The 25,118-nt window shown below is 39.7% G+C and overlaps 1 long non-coding RNA gene across 1 annotated transcript in view; it reads right to left on the reverse strand.

Annotated features, from left to right (window-relative positions):
- Positions 1–4,369: 4,369 nt before the first annotated feature.
- Positions 4,370–25,118, reverse strand: part of LOC135944102 (uncharacterized) — a 64,542-nt gene continuing 43,793 nt past the window's right edge. Inside the window, exons 4-5 of the long non-coding RNA XR_010575278.1 lie at positions 11,488–11,630; positions 4,370–4,542 (exon numbers count right to left, since the gene is read on the reverse strand). This is a non-coding gene — a long non-coding RNA (uncharacterized LOC135944102). The remainder of the gene's footprint in view (positions 4,543–11,487; positions 11,631–25,118) is intronic.

Here is a 25,118-nt window from a genome sequence, read left to right on the forward strand (position 1 = left end):
GCCACTTTCCAGAGTGTTTTTCTCCGCGTTTCTTCGTCGAGTTGATTAGTAAATTTCCCTGCGAGGGTGCTGGGGAGCATGTGGCGAGCGAGTATCGGGGGCCGTACAAGAAAAGTAACAAACTTATTAGCGAACGCGCGGTTCATGTCACCCAGAGTGACGCGAAGGAGCAGAGAGCGGGCGATCACCCTTGGTGTGCGGCTGAGAAGCAACTTTTCATGAGCGAGAGCGCGCTAAAAAGCAGCGCAACCGCACCTCTGCCACCCCCGACCGCCGCCCTCATGGCGAAAGGAACAAGTTAGCGGCAGCGGGCCAAACTTTGCGCTAAATTAATCACGAATATTTAAATTAATTATGTAAACACAGCACGTCGCAGGCATTAGTTTCTGTATGAATAGGGATGAGCGCCTCCCAGATATTGAAGCCGCAAAAAGTGGGCGAATTCGCGTAGAAAGCGACCCTCTGTAATTAATTTTGTCCCTTAATGAATTTCAAAATTGATTTCATTCTTTTTTATATTTTATTTATATTTTTCAAATGCAAACATTACTTAAACACCTTAAAATTTCAATTCTGTTCTATAATCTTCATAAAGTACCATAAATTCCCGTGTGATTAAAATGAGCTCACCGGGTTCCACTAACACCGCCGAGCGGATATACATGGGTCCAAAGTGGCCGCAGAGGAGCTTAGGATTAGTTATTGAGATTCTTTTGCATTTTAAAAATAAAAAAAATTGAAGTAAAATACTATGAAAAATCTTGAACAGCAAAAGTAAAGCGCATATTATACAAATAGACAACATTAAACGATATCTCCATTTTGACTATCAAACGACATCCCCTAGGTGTCTTTCTGACAGCAAACCGTTGTACGAGTAACGTCTCCAGGTTGTCAGACAATTCATCCAGAGGTCATCCAATACAATTGACTTCTGGATCAACAACGGTTAACCATTTCTTAATTAATTTGTCAACATTAGCTGTTAAAGATGGTCAAAAGGGGATAATATGCCATCTGCTGCGCAATCTATAAGGGCAAAGCTGTGCTATAGCTAGCTTATAGTAAGATAAAAATGATGTATTGAACCGACTAATCAACAACAATGATGTCCATGTTTACCCATTCAAGTTAAAAGTATGGTGATGAAACAAAAATAGTATATAATATTTATATTTTATAGTATATATATACAAAAAATATATATAAATTAAGATGAGAAAAGGCTACAAAAAGCTAAGCGGATAACCGATAAACAGATTGTAGTCATCGTAATTAATCATGCACCCGTTGAAAATCACTAAAAATAATCTTGACGTCACAATACTTCAAACTGCTGCTTGAGGAGAGCGTGGAATTGCACGGCAATCTTTGAGCGCCGTCGGCAAATCGTTCCAGGGTTTCACAGCCCTGAAAGAGAACACACTTTCGGGTTGGGGATGGCTGGAGGCGGGGGTGCTGGCTGCTATCGCCTCTCATTACTCGACCTTCAATGATTCTCGCACGCGCTAAGTTCGTTTCTCCGCACTCACACTTTTTAAAAAAGTTCACGTCATTTCAGCGGCTGGGAAACAGCATATATTGTTTTTCTCTTGGCCTGGTGGTTGGATTTTGTCCATAAATAAAGTGCACTTTCTCCAGCCTATTGACGATTTTTCTTGAGTTTTCGGGAACCAGGTTGGGATGCCGAATTCTTAAAAGAGAGTATTTGGCCAAAGCAATATTACCAAAAATTAAGACTTTCTATTTCATCTCCAAATCTCGAGTTAAGGCCACGCAAACTCACACACGAGGCTCATTATTTAAATTTTTAAAGAGTATATAATCATTTTTAAAGACTATATATATACTTTATGCAAAGTTGATAACATCATGAAGGTTGGAAGCTCTGAAAAAGTCGATCGTCTTAAAATTAACGGCCCTAAATGTTAGCTATATTTTCATCATAATTTACTTGTCCATTTAAGAACTTTTTTGCAACTTATTTAAAACGCCTTAGCAGGTATATGTGATATATTTATGACCAATAAGCATAAAAATATTGCTATCTATGCAAACTGTGAACTCTATTAGAAAAATGCTGGCATTAGATGTCTATAATAATAATTAATCAGTTTAAAAATTTAGGATGACAGTAGGACATTAAGTCATACGAAGATTTATCTAAATAGATTGAATTTAATTATTATATAAAGTCTTTGTACATAAATTCATAAAATAATAATTTTCATCATATACAGTTAAAAATTCAATTAAATATTTAAGTAATTGCAAAAAAAAAATTTAAAAAGTTAAAAAATAGTTATAATAAATTTGACGAATTTGACTACATAAAGATCTGATGTATTTTAATTTGAAAATAACAAAGATTAATTTATAATTTTTTTAAATTTATAGCTTGCTCCTCATACTTTACATTTTTGTATTTTAAAATTTCCGCTCTAAGAAACTATCTGGTTGGCTTTCTTGTAATAGCTATAAATAATATCAAAAATCATAACAAGACGTGAAGACGGTTATATTCTAAAAAAATGAACGAGTCAGTGGATGAAGAGATGTCTCATCGCACCAAGTCAATGCAGAGCGATTATTTTTTCCTCCTTGCTGCTCTCAGCTCTATTACTCTCGGCTCAACGGCCGGGTGAGTTATCGCCAGCACGGCCGGCGCGCTCATTAGAGAGAAAACAACACCGTTGGAGCGATGAAAAACTGCCCCTCCGCCAGCTGAGTCACCAGGTGCTCGCGCTCGCTCTTGTTAAAGGAAAAAACTCGGGGGTGCGGAGGCAGCCAGCGGTCGCCGCTGCTTTTGATGTGATTTTTATTAGAAAGAGGGGGGCGGGGATCGATCCGAGGCGCCGATTGGTCGCGGCCACAGCTGATCCGGGCCGGCTGGACCAACCCTCGGCGGGGCCGGGGTGAGTTTTATTGCGCGCGCACTGCCCGCCACTCGTCGGGCACTGGCCATGCACTGGCTCGCCGCCGCGTTACCACGCTCTACCTGCACAGCTCGGATCTCGTCGCCTCTCATTTGCATAAAACGCTCCTCTCTCTCTCTCTCTCTTACACTTGCACTCACTCGTATACTTGTTGCCCCCGCCGAGTTTACATTTATTGGCGTTTGCTCTCCGCGACTGTTAACACTATATACGTACACGCCGAAACATGTGCTTTGCATTGTCATCTGCCGGTGTGGGCTGCGGTGTGTGTTGCATTAAACAGGTTTGCCACTGGAGAGAGAGACCGGTATCAATTAATCAAATGTCGAGCTACAGCATTTTTAAGCCGCTCTCAATCGCTGCTACACTTTATCATCGTTTATTTCCACCTACCTGCTATATGCTGATGTAAATGAGATTCAGGGGTAATTTTTTCATAATGATCTGTTACATAATTTATATTATATAAAATTTATCTTTATACGCACCAAAAAAATCAAATAACTTTTTAGCAGTTATATTTTTGTAAAAAATATGTTAAAATAATAAAAAAAGATATGCTTGTTGTTGTATATCACTTCACTATTTGTAAAATTTGAATTAAATGGAGATTGATTTACAATCCAATTAAAAGCGCGTAGCGCACAAAACTGAACTTCAAAAGGGCTGTGAATCTGGATGATCCCGACTATTTTTTCTGACCTTCGGACGATCAAATGTGCGCAAAACATGCAATTTTATTTTAAAACTATTAAAATTTTGACCGCACTTTAAAATAATCTAAATTCAAATAAAACTGCAAAAACCATCTAAATCGCCTCAAAATCAGAAGAAAGTGTCTTCGCGTGAGATTATCCTCGCAATTTATTTTTCGGCATTTTTAATTTTTTTTTCCAGTAAATAAATGTTTTTTCCAGTAGTGGTAGTTAAGTAATCAGCGTAGACATATCGTTTAAAACCATCTGTTATTATGCTGCGATAAGAAACATTACGAAAATAGATGATGACTATTTTGTGAAATAATTGGGCAGCTCATTTTTAATTTGAAATTATTTTTACTGTAAAATTGAAGAGCTCATTATTATCATTCGATATATCTTTTTCATAAGCTCTTGAGTTTCAATGGTGCTGTTATCTTAGTTATAATGAATTCATAATTTAACTTTCTAAATTATTAACAATTTAACGAAAATGATAATTAAAAGAAATCATTTGGGTGATTATATGCTTGATAGTATAGGACCTGAGGTCTCATTGCTGAAGAATATGAGAGAAAAATCTGGGACACTTGATAAATAAAATAAACTCAAAATATAATAATATTTTATTGAAGACCAAGAGGTCTGATATTGTTGTCAGCACACAATCATGCCTTTTATTACATCAATGAAATTATCAGATAATAACAACAATATTTTATCTGCGACCAATGATGTTAAATAGCAGATAATTTTGTAACTTTTGCACACAATGAAATCATTATATGCTTGCTAATAATACTTGAACGCATAATTTATTTATAGCTTCTCATTATACAAATACATATAAATTTTCTCAATGTTGCTGTCACGTTTCGATGTTGGCGGTCGATGTGGAATTCCCAAGTCTGAAACAATTTAAAATCATAAATTAATTGAATATGTAATTATAATTACATAACAGCTGAATTTCATTCCCCAGATTAAAAAACACAAATATTTTGTAAAAATCATTTCTTTTCCTAATTTCCTCCCAGTAGTGTTAATGCTCTTTTAACCACTCCGCATATATTATACGTTATACCTACATTGGATAATTTTAAATTTTCTGACAATAAAACACACATACAGCGCAGTCGCATTTTTTCATTTGATTTGTTTAAAATTTGCCTTCACTCCAGTAGGAACATGGCCTACATTTGTAAATAATCTATTCCTTTTCCACCTGTATCGAACCAAATTTGTTCCAAGTTGCCAGTAAAAATAAGAGAAATATAATTGCTATTTTTCTTTATATTCCGCACGCGCTATTTGTCTCAGATAAACCATTTTTACAATAAATTTTCAATTCTCTAGGAGATTAAATGTTTCCAGTCGTTCAAGCACAAATAAATATCTTCCCTTGCCAAATGTACACATATATATATATATATTTACTCAAATGGAATTCAGAGTTTAATTTTGGAGGAGGCGAGTGGCTATATGGTCTCGAGTCTGGGGTGTCTCGCGGCTGACAGCGTCGACGACACCAGTCGCCCGTCAAATTCATGCGATTCAAATTCGTGCGAGTGTGAATTATTACGTCCTAATTACAGTTAATTAACAATTAAAATGAAGCGGCGCTGCTGTTTACGGCGATGAGCACGAGCAGGTTTTATAAATAGGGATGAGCATCCCTCTCTCTCTCTCGCTCGCTCCTGCCGAGAGGGCAGAATAAAAACCACGCGCGCATGGGGGTTGCTGGTTTTATGCACGAAACCGCGCAAAATGAATGAATACACTGAAGCAGTGGCGGGTGGATTCTCTGGCAGGCGCCTTGAAATGCATGCGCCACGGACCTGCTCATTACTCATGTATGTACCGACTAATTAAAGGCCGTTTTCGCATTCAACTCTGCGCTGTGTGTGAAGCGAAGAGCGAATAACTGTGTACGCATTTATACATATTCTAACTCGGCACAGAGTTTCAAGGAGACACACATACATTCGAGTCACCACCACTGCAGCAGCAGCGAGGCCAGCAAATTAATGAAATTGTCGAGGGGCTGCCTAGTTTTTTCACGCATTCTTGATTCAGCACCACTCTTGAAACTTTTAGATCTGCGTATATGCATTTAAAACGTCGCTTTCGCCACGAGTGTGCATGGGGAGGGTGCACTAATTGTCAGCTTTTCCAGATCAATTGCGCTTATTTTAATTTCTTTCTTGATTGCAAACCAGAACCTGTAGTGGCTATATATTTATTAATTAAAAATGATTTTTTTCTTTTTATCCCTGTCCGAGAACCGGGAAGGGGGCGCGCACTGTACTAGAGTACGAATGCTGAAACCCGGGTCCCAATAACACCGTGAACGGATAATATGGGCGCACCAGACTTTAATTTAATGCATCTCCAACAAATCGATAAAAATATATTTTTGAGCCTAGGTCCATAAAGTACAGTGATGGCAGAGGTGAATGAGGATCTTGATGAAACTAATTGTAAAAGACTAAGTCTCTTCCTCCCCTAGATAGTCAAAGTAATTTGTAGTACCAACGCTTCAACCCCCTTTTTTACCTTAAAAACGAAAAATTTAATAATTTTTTTGCACTTTTGGAGTTAACCTTCATAGGGATGAAAAGGGGGATTTCCACCCTCTGACTGCTTCAGCTAACCTTTAGGGGAGATTATGAAGAGTCAAACGGTGTGCAGTTGTTGTAAATCTTAATCTAGTGATAAAAAGATTTAGTGAAAACGTTTTTTTTTCGAAGGGCGGAATAATAAAAAATAAGTAGTGGTGACAACTAAATCTCGGGTTTCAAGAATAATCGCATGTGCGAAAACTGAATACCGTATGACGGATATTCACGACGTCCTATGATACTTTATTTCAGTAGTTTCAGGGTGATAAAATCACGCTATAAACTCCATTGCGCAGAAAATTTATTATTTGCTTTACAATTAAACTTGTTGAAAACCATTGAAATTTGTCGCATTTGTGCAGTTACACATATGTGATCATGGTATTTATATTTTATCAATTTAAAATGATTTTTACAGAAATAATCTCACAGCCGTTGCAGCTATGCAATGGATATATTATTGTACATTATTTTTTTTGCTCTTTTCCACTTCCATTCATCCATTTACCATATAAACAACTAGTGCTCAGCAAAAAAGTTTGTGATTTTGAAACATGTGAAGTACCAATCTCAGTGGATGCATTATCCAGAAAAGCACTGGTTTGCAATTATGAATGGCAGCAACTTTTGCCAGAAATTAATTTACATTTATGCTCTCGCTGTACTTTTGATCACAAAAGGAAGAAAAACGCGAGTTGCAGCCGCCGCGCTTTTCATTTAGCCAGTCGAGTGAGGGACTCACGCGCGCGGCACAATGAAAAAAAAACCTGCATAGAAAAAAGCTGGCTGAGAGCGCGTGTTTAGTTCATAGTTAGCTGGAGCTGATGAATTCTGCTCTCTCTGTGCGAGCTCGTCCTGCGCGCCCACCGCGCTCTCTCTCTCTCTCTCTCTCTCTCGCTCACTCACTCGTCGTCTCTCTTTGCCTCTTTCTCTCTTTTGCCTTTGCGCAGAAACCAACTAATTAGTCCTAATGCTTAAAAAACATTTCTGCTCTCTCCCCAACGCATCCCACTTGCGCACTTTTTGTTCGAAAAACCTTTTGTACACGGGTGAATGAGCCTCTTGAAAACTTCACCTAATTAACTGCCACTCCACGGACAGCCAATTTGATTGCATTTTGCATTTATTTAAATAGGAAAATATCCTCAGCCAGCATGAAACGAGTCTTCATGACGCTCGTTAGTGGAAAAACAGAAATCACATATACTTTCTGTAAAAATTGTAAAAAATGTATAAACATTTTGTCAAAAAAATAAAATTATTACGATGGGATAATTGGTTCCATGAAATATATAATTAAGAAAATTTCATTTAACAATATCTTATAAATAATCAATTTACTCTTATTTTGTGCTAATATTTCACAATTTAAGCATAGAAAATTTGACTAAATTAATCATAAAATTTCATCACTCAACTCTTGAGATGTATATTATATAAGCGAGTGCTTTCAAATCAGCTGGCTGGAGCACTTCGGGAGAGCGAATGCGCCTTAATAACACGTATAATGGCGTGACGCCTATTAGACAAGATCCGCTCGGTGGCTGTTTAAGACATCGGCTGTCACTCGGTGCCATCGCACTGAAGGGGGAATTAATTAATTGATGGTAATAAGATCACTCGACGTCGGACGGGCATTGTGTCGCGAGTCATGCATCACATGCGCGCGCGCGTGTTTTGCCAAAATCCGACGTGCGTTCCAAAGCTCCTGCTGCTGCTGTCCCTTAATTCTCTCTTCCGTTTCTGCGTGTGTGACACACTGCATGCTTCTTCTTCTTCTTCTTCTCAGCATGCGTGCACTGCTCGCGGGCAATTATTCATTGCGGAATAGCGCGATTCGGCGACGGCGGCGCTGATGATCTTTGCTTTGTCCCGCGTCCCTCCGCCATCCTTTTGTCTTGTTTTACGCAGCCATGGCGAGAAAATTGACGAGAATTAATGAAAGCGGTACAGCGGCTGGCTTTGATTTATTGCAACGCGTCATGCTTTTTTCTGCTAATAGCTTAAGACTGTCGGCGATTGTTTCAATTAAAATGAGAGGAAGAGGGTTGAATATCCGCCTTTTCTCGGAACAATTTAAAAGGTGGCCATTAAAATTTTTTCATCTGATCAAGCATGTTTATTTCCATACAGAAAACACAATTTATTTATTTTGTTTTCAGAGCACTCCTATATACTATTTGAAAGATATTGTGCGCTGGGAAAGGAATAACAAGAGACTTCCACTCTCATTGTTTTAAAAAAAATTTAATAACTCGATCAGTTTCAGCTTCTTAAGTGCTCACTAATTCATGAGTCAGATGAGTCAGAAAAGGTTAGCTCAAAAAAACAGATTTTTAAGGTTAATTTGTACGGAATTTATTTTCAATTATCTGGCCTTTTAGATTTATTTATTACATTAAAAGCTCGAGAAAGCCCCCTTTCAATCCCCTGCTAAAGTTATAGTAACAAATATGTAAAAGCATTCTTCCTTACTACTAAAATTTTAAATTATCTAAAAATCTCACACTGCCCCCATACCTTATTGCATCATTAAAAGTTTATTTTAAATTAAATGCAAAAAATACGAAATCCCAGTGTTGTAAAAGCTTTTAATTTTTCGAGGGGAAATATATTATAGCAATTTGGGGTGGAGGTGGTAAGGACGAGTCTAACAGTGTTAAGGTTTTGCAATACTCATTGATAGAACCCGTGATTTGGATCGGACACACAAAATTAGAATGTGCTTTTTCGGGGTTTAAAGTGGTATATATTTCTTAGGAAAAAAACATTGAAGTTTTCACACAATTCACGCCTGTCATGGGGCAAATTCAAAGCGTTAAGTTTTATTGACTAAAAAATGTTGGATTTCTTTTCCGTGAACTCCAAAAAATATGCCCCATCGATCGATTTTCTCATCAAATATTTTTACTATGCAAATTTTGCAAAAATTTGACGGAAACTGCACTTTTATAAATCAGTTTTTAAAAAATGGTCACTGCGTATTTTGTATTATATGAACTCCTTGAATCGAATTGGAAATTTTCAGCCACAGAAACTACCATGAATCAAAGGAGATCGCTATAAGCTCTTTTTCAAACGTTCCAATTCTCTTGAATGCGCGAGGTCGTGGACGCCGGTTGTTGTTCACATGGAGCTGATGCGATGCGAGAGCACATAATAGCTCGGTGCGGATTGAAAAGAAAGAAACCTGCTCACATACATCACCACCAATATGCGAGAGCTTGACAAAAGAGAAAGGAAGAGTGATGAGATAGAAGAGAGGTAGCAGATATTGCAGCCGGAAAAATATATATTAAAATTCGCTCCGAGTATTTTTTCACTTTAATATCAACGGAGGCGGCGGCGGGCGGGAGCCAAGGAGCAAGCGTTCATCATCCTCTCTTTTTCTTTTTCTGCCCTTTTTATTATTTCCGTCTTCCCATCTATCATGCGTGTGTGTGTGTTGAGGGTTGCCGCTCTTGTGCATGCGTGTGTGGAGGCCTCTGATGTGCCGCCTCCGCGCTCTAGCAGTGCGATTTTTTCATTTTTCATCCAGCAAATGGATTCTGCGCGCAAAATGGCCCCGACGCGAATATTGCCCTTAATCAGCACATTAAAAGCTGGCTCCAAAGCTTCTCCAAGCGTTGAAATACAGTTATTCTGGATGGGAAATAAACAGGCAAGGAGTTTTCGCACGTCTGGCAAAAGACAAAGGAGAAACACAGCAGAGAGTCGAAGGGAAATATGAACAACGACGACGAAGGCTGGGCTTTAAAATAAATACGCAGCAAGTACTGGAAGAGTGAGCACGTGAGAGAGAGAGAGAGAAGAAAGTGCTGAAAATAAATGTCTCGTGGCGATATCAATTGTGGTGTGCAAATATATCGGAAGGTTTAACTGCCATGGTAACGACGACGCCGTCGCCCGCCAGGTCCCGGCGAAAACACACACACACACAACAGTGCGTGAGCATTAATATTGTTTCGCTCGAGGCGAGTTTGGGAATAAATAAAAATTTTATTATGTTGCAAAACGTCTCGAGGAGCTTTGTTCCGCTCGAGTTGGTATTAAGAGTAGCGTTTTCGCCAAGCACACACATACACGCGCGCACGAGCGAGCAAGACGGAGAGAGCAAATGTTTTGAATATGGAATTCCTGGTGAAATGCGCGCGTTTCAAGACAGGTAGACGTTGCTCGAGCTCGCGCACGCTGCTGCTTTGTTGCGGGATTAGTTTTGCACAATACATTTCACACTAGAAATAGCACCAACGCAGCAGCTCGTTTCACGCATCGTACGTACGAAACGCGAGAGAGCTCGTTTCAATATGGCGAGCTTGGAAAAAGCCTCTGAAAGAGAGGGGCGTGAAAGGTTTTGGATAGGGCTCAGTGTGAAATGCAGATCGACGATCAACTGTTGTTTGCTAAGCTTCCAATTGTCAGGAACATAATCAAAGAGAATGAATTAAGCAATTTCAAGCCGTTCGTATTTAACTAAAAAAAAGTTCTAAAACCGTTTCAAAACTGACCATAACTGAAGTTTCAGTATTCTTGTTAAGAGGTAGAAATTTTACATAATTTCTTAGGCTTCTAAGAAAATTTTTATGCATAAAATGTCGATTGACTTGAAAATTAAAGACAGTTTTTTTAAGGGGAGATCCTCTTTCTACCAATTTTGCGTTTGTAAATCAATTTGAATCATGAAAAAAATATTTGAAGGTATATATAGGTATAGTCATAGCTGTTATCTGTGCCACTTATGTGACCGTTTTCAATCTATTTAAAATGTAATCTTACGGCTGCGCGCACAAGGTGTCCATTTTGCCTCAAAAATAATATATTAAGAAACATCTGGATTTCATACTTGTTTTTAAATCAAAGGAAATCAATTTCTTCTAATCCATTGTTTTATTACTCAAAATTGAGAAATGAGGGTAACGTTTTTAAAAATTTATTTCTAAATTACGAGACTATTTAACTCTCTGGTGTTATCAAACAAGTAAGAAGTGCTTTTTGGACCTGACTTCAAAGCATTCCAAGAATGCTGGAACTCGAAACAAAATGCTCGTCTGCAAACATGGCTGAAGAGGAGTTCAAAAATCTGCTTTGGGGAAAGAACTTTTGTTTGTATGCCTCTCTTGCTGGCGTGAGTTCAAAGGATTGAGGTGTGTTATTTGCGAGCGGCACGCAGAAGGCAAGGGCTAGGGGTCAGATTGAAATTCCATCCAATGGGGCCGAGATCTAAAATATTACCTCTCGCCAAGGAATGCCAGCGGAATTACACGCGCCTTGCCCTTTGAGAAACTCGAGCGGGCATCTCCGTTTTGTTTCGCCAACGCACAGTGTAGATAAGATAGGCTATCCGCTCTGCACCTCTGTTCGCCTCGTTGCCGGATCTGAGAACACATGGAAGAAAATTATAATTCAGCTTTTTCACTACATCCTGTGCGTGTTGTATTTCAGATTTAATTCAAAATTGACTTCTCTGATGGTTTAATTTGTAAATTTGCCACATAATCCTTTCTGACAGGCATTTTTTTAAATTACAAAAATATCCTATATAGATTTTTTTTGTAATGAAGCAGAATTTTCCTCTTTAAAAGAGGAAGTTGTGTTGCAGGGAATTTAACAAGATTGTTCCATCCTTTGATTTGTTTCTGTCTTTGATTATGGTGTTGTCTTCATTTTGGATTTCAGGTGAAGATCTGCTGATGAAGCTTGAGGAACGAATTCAGAGACTGTTTATATTATTTACGATGCAATTTTCCTCTTCCATTTTTCATTTTAACCGTCTATCCAGAGGATATAAATCCAGGCCGCAGTAATTTTTTTATAATTTTTTTGCTGCTCCCCTTTCATAGGCAAAGTTAAGCAACAATTTTCAGCGCCCTAACAGTTTTGAAACTGACAAAAACCTTTGCAATTGAAACGAGACAAATGTGAGCCACTCGCATTCAGCACTCGAGAATGGCATTCATTTTTGACAGCGACGCAGCTTTAATTAGCGTAATTATGGCAGAGAGAACTTTCGCCCTCGTCTGCCTGCTCTTTATTTTGCTCGCTCTCTCACTGTCAGCAGTGTGGCTACCGTCATTATCATGGCACTGACATAAACTTTTCGTGGTCGTCCTCTGTGCCGCCGCTACCTCGCCTCTCTTCCACTAGCCCTTGGCCTCGCCATCCACCCACCCAACCAACCCACCCACCCACCATTTTCCTCCCCTTATCATGGTATATGACTTCCTCCGAACATGGCTCCGGAACGGACATCCCTTCTGCCTCTCTCTCTCTCTCTCTCTCTCTCTTCTCTCTCTCTCTCTCACTGGCGAAAGGGGTTGCGAGCTTGCAATCTTCACACCCTTGCTCGCCGGCAGATAGCTAGGTTGACCCCATCGTCACCACATACAGAAGCGGCGCAGCAGCAGGAAACTTTTGTTTTACGCGACAACTTCATTCCAGTCGAGCCCTCCTGCAGCCTCGCCGAAGCCGCAATCGCAGCAGTTGGCCGCATTCGTTCAAATGACGACCAGAAACGATTTGTACAAAAGGCAAAAACTTTTCTTGCATGCAAATGACATGTGTTTTGAGAGTGGCACTATATATCTTCTTTTCTACCTTCAATGATTTAATTTGATGTCCACTCCAGTGCTGAAAAGGATTAAAAAAAATCGATGACGAAATTAAATTGACGAGAAGGATCCAAAGTATATGCCTATAGTTTTTTTTTTAATTTCACCAAATAAAAGATGAGATAAATGTTATGTAAAAACTTTTACTTCAATCTTCCCTCTTTTATTTATTAACATAGACCAATTTGTCATCGTGCAGTTAGGGGATGAAAACATATGTGTAAGGGGATGAAGGGATATATGTAATCAATTTTGTGCTTATAACCCAAAAAACACAAAATCGACGCGAGCAAGTTGATTTCTACCTGGTTTGGTATTTGCTAAACATGATTATCAACAGTTTTTAAAACAATTCCTGAATGCTCACTGCGGTGTTTTCTTCATTTGTTAATTAAATATATGTATTAATAATAATAATAATCTTTATTTGACTTTTATACAGTGTAACATTGTATCGTTTGGCACAAATTTTGCACGTTTTTCCAACTTGCCATCAATTCAAATAAACAATTCACTGTCACAATACATTGCCAAAATTTTTGTTCTATAAATTATAGCATCTACTATAAAAATTAATGAAACTACAAAAATTAATCATCTTTGAAATGCTTTTCTGATGTTTAATCAGGACGCACTCTCCCGCATATGACACTTTCAGTGGCTTAAACAGAAAAAGACTTAATTTAATCCAGCGCCCATAAAGAAGATCAAAATTAATTCCAGTGAGTATCAAGCGAAAGGGGTGGCCCCCGCTCTAGCTGCAACTTCTATTCGGGCGGGTGCGGAGCGAAAGGTACATTTATTTTCCGGCGACTAAGCTAGTGTATAAACTTTAATTCCTTCTGCAGGGCGCCGGATATTAATCTGGCCGGGCCATAAATTCAATTGCCCGACTGAAATTGCGAGCGTGTGTTCGGACGTGAGCTGCGGAGGCCAGGTCCAAGGGCACGACGTTGCAATAGTTTTTCGCGTGTTGCCACCGCGATGGCGGCCGAGCTAATTTGGCCGGGCGCGCGGGCGAAAACCAATTATTGCACTGGGTGCGGAGATGCGATTAGCGCCGCGGCGGATAAATAAAGAGCCAATGGCAAGCGAGGTGATGATCGCTTGTAATATCAGCAGCCAAGATAATTTCCCGTTTACTAATTATCCAGCACGCTGCTGAAATTTTCATGTGGCTGCGAGAGAGTGAGAGAGAGAGAGAGAGAGAGAGAGAGAGAGAGAGAGAGCTGCTAGCAGACGCCGAGCCAGGTTTTAATATGGATACAACATGGATGGAGAGCACCGTCCGCGCGCGCGTATAGGCTTTTTGCCATTAGCGTTTTCTGATTATTAGCGGAGAGCGGAAAAGCAGTCGCGCACATCCGGAATCCGCTCGATATACGCGTAGGATGTGCATGTGAAGGGTGTTATTCTGCTGCCTTGGGGATGCCATTTCCATAGAATACCAAAAGGGTTGATTTTCTTGAAATTTAAAAAAAATGATTTGTAAATTTAAAAAATCACTGTGAATTATTACAAAAAAAATATATTTGAATATAAGATAATGACAATATTTGTTTAAGAACAGCAGCGAAGACTTGTAAGAATTGATTGTATAGGATTAGTGTCGCACGCATATATGCGTTTAATAATAAATTCATTCATTCATAACAACCGAATCACTCTGTCGACGAATATTAAATACTAAATGCAGGCATGAATTTAGAGATCTGCCGCCACAGCGGTGTGGCTGCTTTTCCGCTCTCAAATGATTGGGAAAGCGTCGACCAAAACATCATCAGGGCGGCGCGGCAGTGCTGAGGGCGGCGAGTGAAATACACCGTGTGCATGTCTAGTCGTCGGGCGACGGCGGGCTCTCATTTACCGGCACTGCTTCCGTACTATTTCTCGCCTCTTATTTTGCATCCATTACTGGCTGCTGTGGATACTCGAGTGGCTGTGGCAGCCAACATGGCCGACCCAGGTCCCATTAGTGCAGCTAGCTATTATATAGCAGCAGCTCTCTTGCCCTCTCACTCGCTCGCTCGCCCGCCCGCAAACCCTCGCGCGCACATTACAGTTTTCCTCTCTCTCTCGCCCGTTCGTTCGCTCGCTAACTCCCTGGCCCGTTCTCTAATAATAATAATACTTTGCCACCAACTTTCTGATCAATAATACATGAATAACGGCACTAAAATGGACGGGACACTTTATAACTCGTGCGCAAAACTTTTGACCATTTGCTAATTAATTATTCGGAGCGTAATCTAAGAGTTGCACCAGCAGCCCCTTTCAAGAATTATGGCTGCCGCCCGCCCGCCGAGAACGCCAGGCTTCAAAGTTTGCGCCCAGTAATGGCCACGCCAACCTAGAGCTAAATTACTCGGTGGCCCGTCTCTCCGCAGGTGTACCAACGCGTCCTAATGTGCGATGGCTGTTGCTAATTTAATGATCCGTGTAGGAGCACTTCGACAGCAATAAGAAACGATACGCAACCAGAACTTTTGTATTTTTTAATAGAACTACATAATTTAAAAAAAATGCTTTTTCATGTATTCCATTCTATTAATAATAGGTTTAATTTATTAAAGTTAAATAGACTTGCAAAATACACAATCAGAAGTGTCTGGAGGTAGAGCGATACGATTCGCAAAATTTATGACTAGTCAAATTGTACAATAATTTTATTTTGATCAGTCAGTGAAGCATAACATTTCTCACTGGGGTTTACAGGAGGTTTTGCAGGCACATTAAAGATTAAAATTAATTAAATTTTCCCTCCTCGATTTTTACATTCGCACACGTTAAATTTCTTCATTTTGTGGATCTTAAAGTAATTTCAACATAAAAATCAATATATAAAATTCCCCTGTTTTAATAGCTCGAAAAAAATTAATAATATGCATAAAAGGTTGCTTGTTTTGAGTCGGCAAACAAATTTACCGATTATGACAAAAGCCATATATCATTTTACAGAATTGTTTTCATCGCGTCAGCCGCGGCGTTGGCGGTATCATTCCACTCTCGCAGCCACACATTCACAAAAAACACTATTCAAACTCATTTCCCCGCGCCGGCAGTCGAATTACATTATCATAATAAAAATAAGCAAGTGCTGAACAGGCCCATTCACCAGAAGCGGCTCGCGAACAAAACGAGCGCGCGTTCGCTTTTATATGAAAGCAGCCGCGCTACACGAACGAAAAAATGTTTAATTTTCCACCCTAAACATCCCTTTTCATCAGATTAATGAAGTCCAGTTCCGCTGTCGCACCCCCCGACTAGGGGGCTGTCAGCACGCGAGCTTAGCAATAAAATTGACCACTATTAGTGGACATTGTGCCGGAGGGGTGAGTATTCGCACCCCTTTAGACGGTCTGACCGGCGGCCGGCGAGTCAAAACGCGCGAGTGTCGACGCGAAACGAGAGGGCTTCCTGTCTGCGCTTGACGCTAATTCCTGAACTGGTTTTTGTTTTCAATTTCACCCCCGTTTGCGTTTCTTTGCCCCGTTTGAGCCGTGCGCAAATTGAAGTGAAATTTATGTGCATGTCCGCTTGGGTGTGTGTTTATCCCTCTCTCTCTCTCTCTCTCTCCTGCGTGTGTATATTTATTTATTTATGCGTGCGTCTGGAAAGGGTTGGCAGCGCTAGTTAAATTTCGCCTGCTGCTGGCTAATGAGCACTGAGGCTCAAAGTTTGCTGCTTATTTGCTATTAGTTAGAGCGTCGTCCATCTTTTTGAGTAGACGACTCCCGAGGGACCAACAAGCCTTGCTTTATGTGATGGGTGTATTAAAATGGAGCGCCGGCCGTGCAAACGGAAGCTCACTCCTCTGGCGTCGGACATGACTAATTCGCAGAAATAATTTATCTTTTCTTAAGTAGAACATTATTTGGCGAATTTTTTTTATTTTTTGAGGCTAGGAAAATTCCAGAAAAAATGTCTTAAAAAATAGTGTCTAATTTTTATTGCTTTTGCTTAATGTGTCATCCATCTAGAAGTACATTTTTGGAATTAAAATTTTACCAGTGGGTTGAAAGGAATGGAGGTAAAGCATTCCCATTCCCTAAACCATTCAGCCGGTCAGGGGAAGTCGAGACAAGTCTAACGGTGTGCAGAGTTTTTGCAATTCTGATTGTTGGATTCCGAAATTTTAGAGTTGACAAAATTTTCAAAACAAGCAAAACATAAAAAAATGTTTTTCCTATAGTCATGAAGCAGTTCGTTTTATTTAAAACGAAATAATTACCAATCTGAAATTATCACACAAGTTCACATACACCTTGGAACAACTTTTAAGCACGTTTGTAAATTCCAAAATCATCAGTTCGTTTCCAAAATTTTAATGAGAACGAAATAAACGTTATTACCTTTTTGACCTTATAACATCAAATTTAGCGTTAGTTCGATTGGACTCAGCGAGAGGAATCCAAAGCACAATATATTTTTTAAATTGTACAATATACTACGTGGATATGGATACTGGAGGTTGGATTTCAGGTGTATATTTCGTTGAATTTGCTTTACCTCATGCCCAAATTTGTCCTCCGACCCGTGAAATTTCTTCTTGTTCGCATTAAAATCAATCAAAATATATAAACACATAAAAGCTAACTAACTTTCCTGAAAATTTTCAACAACAAACTTGGTACTGAGAGCCCGGCAGAATTAATTGACTGGCGGAAAAAACTCAAACATGAAATGGTCCATTATTGCCTTCATTGTGGAGAAGAGAGGACCGACTTCCTCGTCCTTCTTGTTCCCCATCGCCCACTCACACACATATTAATACAACTTGGAGGCATACTCCGTCTTCGGATCGCAAACGGAGCATTCGCCCATTGTATAAGCATACTTGGGGAACCTTCACCGTCATTATCGTAATAATATCCTTTTCGACTTCGTGTTTGTACATAAATTTCTGCGTGCACCTGCATGCAATGCTGCTCCCTCTCTATTTCCAATTAATTTCAAGAAGCCCCTCCGCGCAGTTGCACGCTCTCTCGCATCCACCCACTGCGAAATAAAAAGCAATTTTCCCTACGGCCGGAAATAGTGAATATACAAATTTCTTGGAAAGCTATATATAAAAACGAGAGTGCGGTTTCGAGAGCTTTTGACAAAAATTTGTTTATGGAAACACGGACGCCAGTCATCAGGGCTATATGACTTGTGTACTCTAGGCGCAATTTGCAAATAGGCGGAGAAGGACGACGCAAGTAGTGCTCACTTGGCTGCTCGGGGCCTTTGATCAGACTAATTAGTTCGCCTTCATTGCTCACGTTCGATTCCTCGATTCATATTCCAAGTACCTTGCCTATTAGCTGCGCTTCGGAAAGTCATCATCACCATTCAAATTAAATATTACACAATCCATTTTTATTTTCAAACAAAAAAACACCCTCTTTGTGTAACAATAAAAAACAAGCAGCTCCTATAAAAGCTATGCGTAAGTAATTAATATTTTTAATTAAATTAATGATTGGTCGATCATCTTTTTATAAATAATTTTCACAGATCCAAAATGGTATAAATTAATATGTTTGATGAAATTTAACAATTTGAATGAATTAGAATTGCTTACTACAATTAATAGATTGTTATTATTTATGTACCAGTTTGAATATTTATCTCAACAGTGTGTGATAATAATTAAATCAGGACCAAGGAACAGTTAAATTTCAGAATTTACTAACTCAATAGTTTGTTAGTGATTTTTTTGCTTAATTTCGATTCCTCTCGTCGCGATCTATCCAACGGTGTGCGGATTATGAGAAATTTTCTGTCGTAATAAATTTAACGATTTTTGCTAAATAAAGGATCACGAAGTCTATATATTGCTAGCTGCTAAATTAACATTTCAGTCAAGTTTCTTAGTAACTTAAATATATTCTTGTTTATTCTAGCTAGGGTGAAATACAATAAATACATCAACTATGTAAATTTTAATTAATTTAAACGACAACGGGACAATTGGGCAAAACTTAAGCTTTTGCCCAATTTTCAAAGTATAATTAAAGTAATGGTATATAAATATTATATTTTTCACTTACAGATTTAACTTTACTTACAAATTTTATTAAAACTAATTTAAAATAATTATATCAACTAAATAAAACCCATAGCAGTGTATTAAGCATTGGAATATATATATATATATATATATATATATATATATATATATATATATATATATATATATATATATATATATATATATTTCTCGAACAAAAATACGGCTTTAATGAGAGCCTTGAGCAATGCACCCTTTCCATACACAAATATTATATAGCTAGCGAAGGGAGGGAAAATAAAACTTACACGCTTTGGAAAAAATAATGCGAAAATGAACGAGCGGTCGAGTGAGCCTCGAGGGAGATTGGCGTGCGCGCCGGCAAAATAGCAGCGCAGCAGAGCGAGAGCGGTTCCACCTTATCGCAGAGCAATATTCAGATTAAAACAGAATTTTCTCCTCTCTCATTTCCATTCGGCTGAATGATTAAAACCCCAGCAGCGTTGGCGTTGGCGGTGGCGACGGCAACGGCTCGGTAAAACACTTAAAACGCGTGCTGGCGGCTGCAGGTCTCTCTTTTCTTTCCTCGTCGTCGTCGTCCGGAGCAGCAAACACACTCGCATTTCTGTCCGAGGGCTGCGCTGCATTTAAAAGGCAGGCAGGTATTCACGAGTGCGCGCGGTGTGTTTACTCAAACCCTATGGGCTGGAGCGAGTAGCCTTTATCAACATGCATATACGCGAGGCCAGACTTGATTATAAATTGATAAAGCGCTTCAATGGTGGCTCTTACCTGGCGGAAAGGGAGGAATTAAATACACTCTGTGTGTCTGCATCAGCAGTCATCGCCGAGCCGAGCCGCGGGCGTCTTCAAAGAACCTTTTATTTCTAATTCGAGCTGACGGGACATCAGAGGGTAAACATTCATACACTTTTTGCGAGTGCCCCCGCCTGCACTGTTGGGGCGTCGAGAATATAATATTATATTTTCATCTCTCGTCGGTGCATGTGTGACAGCAAACGTTCTCTTCAAATGCTCTCACAACCCTTGCGAAACCAAAAGGATATGTTTTGAAATAGCATTCCTTTGCAGCGCAGTATGTAATTATTTAAAATTATTACGCAAGAGAACTTGATACAAACGACTGGCTGGATTATTTTTAACCTTTCAGAGTTAGGTTACAAGTTCTTAGATTTGCATTATGAGAGATTGCTGAGAGTTATATTTCAAAAGAAAAAGGAAAAATGAATTTAAAATGTTAAAATGCGATAAGGGTTGGATTTACGAAAGTCGCACATTATTAGACTAATCTCATCCTCACCTATATAGTCGAAGGTCATCAACCCTTTTTCAACCCCATCGAAAATTGATAAATGCTTGCTAATTTTGTTGAAAAACGGTAATTTTCTAATTAAAACTGATTTTGGGTAGGTCAAAGCACTCTCATTCTAGAGATAAGAAAAGATTTTCATTGATATGAACCATGAGACCAATTTGAAAACTCTAAAATTCCAAACTTTGAAATTCAAGTAAAACCTACAAATATAGTAAATCTGGGAGTTTTTGGTCAAATAGGGCCTAGTTTTCGTAAAATAAAATGATCAAAATATTTATACCCGTGCCAGAACCATTATTAATGTACCTTTCCTGGACATAAAAGCTCTTTTAAATGATTTCCGATCATTTCCTCACTTCACGAAGACGTTAACAACAGTCTGAGCTTGATTTATTAAATGTTGCTACAAATCATAGCCTTTCCTCAGAAGTTGGAATCCGATGATTTATTCCAAGAAAATCTTTCTTGGCGTATATAATCATCCGTGCAATATCTGCGGAGGAGGTAGGCTGAAGGAGCGATATTTTTCCCCGAAAACGCGGAGCACGTTTGCTTGGTGGCTGGGGGCTGCTGGCATCGTGTCGATGAGCCTCCCACAACAAAGGGCACAAGCGGAACAAAAATATGCGCGAGCAAAAGGTAGGATCAAGCACCCAGCCGGTGCGAGCAATATTCAGCAAATAATGATCGAAGACGCGCCGGCTCGTATTTTGTGTCGCTGGCGCAAGAAAAGAGAGAGGTTGGCTCTGCCACGCGGCGTGCTCAGGCAGTTATTTTCCTTTGAAGTGTGCAGATTTACAAGAAGAAGAATGCCGTGTGTCGTCAGAAGAAGGAGCAGTAGATATTTGGTCCACGGTGAGGTGGGCGCACGTGTACAAGGAGATATCATGTAGCAGAGCCAGCCGAGCCAGCGCCTGGTAGGCAGGCAACCCTCCTCATACCACCCTCTCTATGATGATAGAGCAGGCAGGCAGTGGAGTTGACAAGGAAACGATGAGGAAGAAAATATTATATCTAAAGTACGCGCCCGTGGAGCAGCTTGGCAATATAACAGTGGCATTTTCCTCCTTTTTCCAGCAGCGGCACCAGCACCAGCAGTAGCGAAGACGTTATTATTATTTTCCTCTTGAAAAGAGATATAAGAAGAAGAAGAAGCGAGCGTATGAGAATCATGATAATAATAACAATATGCAGAGAGAGAGAGAGAGAGAGAGCCCGCGAGAGAGATGAATAAGGAGCCGACAGCGCGTCGCATGCGAGACGAGTGTCCCTTCTTTCTGCGTAATAAATTTATATTGTATCGGGCGGCGCGCGCCAAATTTAAAATTCACGCTTGAACTGATTTGAGAGGCGGATTTCGCTGAAAATCGGCACTTGTGATGCACACCGAGCGAGAGAGAATAAAGCTACAATGAGCTACTTTAAAGGGGCCGCAGGGAAATATAAAGTTAAATATGAAGAGGAACCTGACAACGTTTTTTTGAGTCCAAATTTAAAATTTCACCGCTGTATTAGTTTCCAAAAAAAAAAAAAAAATTAAGGAATAGGAATAATTCAATGTGGAAACTGTGAAAAAAAATTTTTTTCGTTGTTTGTTAATCAGAAATATAATTTTGAATTGAAAAAAATGTTTTTTGTCTTTCCTTTCAAATTTATTTTTGAACCTGGCTCTATAAAATAATAATTGCTTAGTAGACACATTGATTAAAATTTTGCTATCACTGGATATTAATTTGAAAATTCAGTTTTCAACTGCACTGGCTTGCTCAAGTAAAACATTTAAAAATTCCTCCATTCCAGCTTTCTTTGCCGTCTAAAATGCGCATAACTGTGATCATTTCATTTCCTCCCATAATTTTTTGTCTGGATGTGTGCAGATTCTAAAGTGCTTTTTTGCCAACCAACAAAATCTGTATTTAACTAAGCATTTCTTCTCCAAATAGTTTTATCCCAAACATCGCCTCGGGGTCGAAATGAAAAGCAAGCCCCTCGCGCAACAAATATTTGCGCAATGGCCCAGCCGGTTTTCCTTAAGGGCAGAGGTCCTCTTCCGCCCGTTGCTGCGTGTTTTAAAATCGGCACTGCACGAGCAAGCAAGCAAACACACTCGTCGCGCGCGCAGAGAGTTAAGCTCTTTTGCTCCTTCTGCACCGCCATAAATTCTGTATAACTAAATTAAATTGTGACTTATATAAGTGAAATAAGAAGCTTCCAGAAGTCATAAATTTTTCCAAGGGAAATGATATTTCGCCTTCGGGGGTGGCTGTCTGGCTCGCCCCCGGACGGCTAGCTGCAGCAGCCGAGGGTGCTTTTAGGGGAGAGTCGATTGGTTGGACGCCCGAGAGTAGCCAATGGAGTCTCGTGCGACGGCGGTCGTTTTCCCTCAGTCAGCCGCGTTTAATTGCGACAGCGCGTAGCCAACTTTCGTTTCATCTGGCTGAGAATAACGAAGGAAGGAAGGAAGGGTCCTTAAATTGCATTTTTAGGTGTCCGGCAGTGTGCGTGCGTGTTCTTTACGGTCTGCCCTCCGCTGCTTTTATGGCGCCCGACCGCCGTCTATTAAAGAGTTGATGAGAATTCCACTCGTTTCACGTGCGACCCAGGAGCAAATGACAATGGCTGGAAATTAAACTAGTTTCATTGCTGCCACCCCGAGCGAAAGGAATAAAAGTGCGCCGTCCGGGGGTTCCTTGCTTGCAGCCAAGCGGTCGCTGCCTTTTGACCTCAAAGGATTTTGCTACTTGACTCACTCTAATATACCCCTTCGTTTAGTTGTTAAAATGTTGTAATTTTTGGTTGACGTGAAATGTCGAGGTTAAAAAAAAACAGCACAAGAATATCAAATTGAAAGCTCCGTTGATTTTATTTTTATTATTATTATTATTGCTTGTTTATTCTCACCAAGAAAAATGTACATACATGTTAAAAACAGTTTGACAAAAATTAAAAAAAAAAATAGAAAGTACATAGTGAGAAAAGGCACCATTCCTGGCAAACATCTCGCCAGGTTTTTCTTTTAATCTGGCACAATCGAGAATGAGGAAGGATGATAAATATTCTTATATAAAAAAAATATTTTTTAATTTCGGATTATTTTGTCTCTGAACCGTATTAGGCAATAAAATTACTTTTTTTTAATTAATTCCTTTGCATGCTTGAGGTAAATACATATGTATATCATCTGGTTTTTAGAACTGCTCAGCAACATTCCGTGCGTGGGCTAAGCGGCTCACCGGGTCCCAATAATTTGCCTCCGCATCGATATGTGTATTCTATTGACACGTCAGACATTTTGTCCCTAAAGCTGCTGGAAAGGTGCAAAACCAGCAATTCGAGCATTTTGAATCATACTTCATATTATAAACTAAATTAATAAATTGAGAAATCTTCATCAGATTAATTTTTGGACCTGTGTGAAAACATTTTGAAAGCCAAGATCAACACTCAAGTTTGCCTTTGTTTAAAGATGCTTGATTTTTTCTCAAGGTGACCCTTTATCTTTCGTTATAGGATCAAATTAATTAATTTTTAAGGGACTCGTTTTAAATTTCACATCAACGGCCTTGTTCTCACAGTGAGAATAAGAAAGAAAATTGCAAAACCGTCGCCTTTTCGCGTCCCCCCAGCGCAGCAATTATACGAGACGTGATAGATTAGCACAGCAATAGACTAGCCGGTGCGGGACGATTTTTCGCCAAAACGCCAAGTGAGCAAAAACAATGCGGCCGTCTACGCGGCGAGCAACTGATTCGAACAGCAAGCTTGGGAGCTCTCCATTATGAATATTAACCACTCTCTTAGCAGCTTCCCCTGCTTCCCGGTGAGTGTGTGCGTGTGTGTATTTTAATTTAACTGATGCATAATAATTACTCGAAATGAGAAATCTGCCGGCTCGTCTAACTAAAAGGCCGGCGCAAGAGCCGCCGTCAAAGCTGCTGCTGCTGGGATTAAAATCCCTCACATCATTTCGCGCTCAAAAATTAGTGCTGCTGGCTGAAGTTGGTGCAAGAGTATCAAGTAACCTGCGCTATCGGAGATAACAACAAAGAAGGGGTAGCTCGCTCAACGGGCGTCCCTGAGAGGATTGTGCGGCAGCGAGCGAGCTGAGGATCAAAAGTTTGGGCCGAGCCGACCTGGCCGCGGGATTGGTCGGCTGCATAGATTTATCGAGAGCCAATGCAGCTCTCATGTGTGCCCTTGGGTCGCTCGCCGCGCGTGTGAGTGCATTATTATTTCTGAAAAACGGGAAAGAAAGCTCCACCCTTGCGCCGCTGTCGAGAAAAGTGCGTAAAGCCCTGCTTCCTTTTTCTCGCAGCCCTCCACCAGCGTTGCGGAGCAAAAATCAATCAATCTTTCACTTTCTTTCTTTCGCGCCATCATTCATTTTTTGCACGCCCGTCTGAGGGGAATAAAAATAACACACAGGCAGCGGCTCGGTTGAGCTCTTAAGGAACGGTGAAAGACAGACCTGCCGCCCACGAAAATTGAATGACGACTTTTCACCCCCCAAAATGTTACGAGTTTTCAACACGTGCGTTTCCTCATTGAAAACATTACGTGGAATTTTAAGGGTTTCAGGATCATCGGAGAAAAAATTAAAATATACGGCACTGGAATTTAATTTTTAACAATGTCATTCAATTCCTGAGTGTTGAATAGGTTTTAGGCAGCCTAATCACTCGGTCGACAATTCGACACAAAGTGCCGCAAATCGGCAGAAACGTAAAAACCGTTACTTCAGAAGGACTGCTACAAAGAATCATAGGAAAAGGAGTGGTTTTTTCTGATTGAACGTGTAGCTTTTTAGGTCTCTATAAGATCGAGTAAAAAGTGTATTGTTTTTGTTTTTTTAATTGGTTGAAGGAATTTGATATTTATAAATGTATCATTTTCATTCATGCCAAATGTCAAATAAATTATTTAT

The sequence above is a fragment of the Cloeon dipterum genome, chromosome 4 (assembly GCF_949628265.1).
Source record: "Cloeon dipterum chromosome 4, ieCloDipt1.1, whole genome shotgun sequence".
NCBI lineage: Eukaryota > Metazoa > Arthropoda > Insecta > Ephemeroptera > Baetidae > Cloeon > Cloeon dipterum.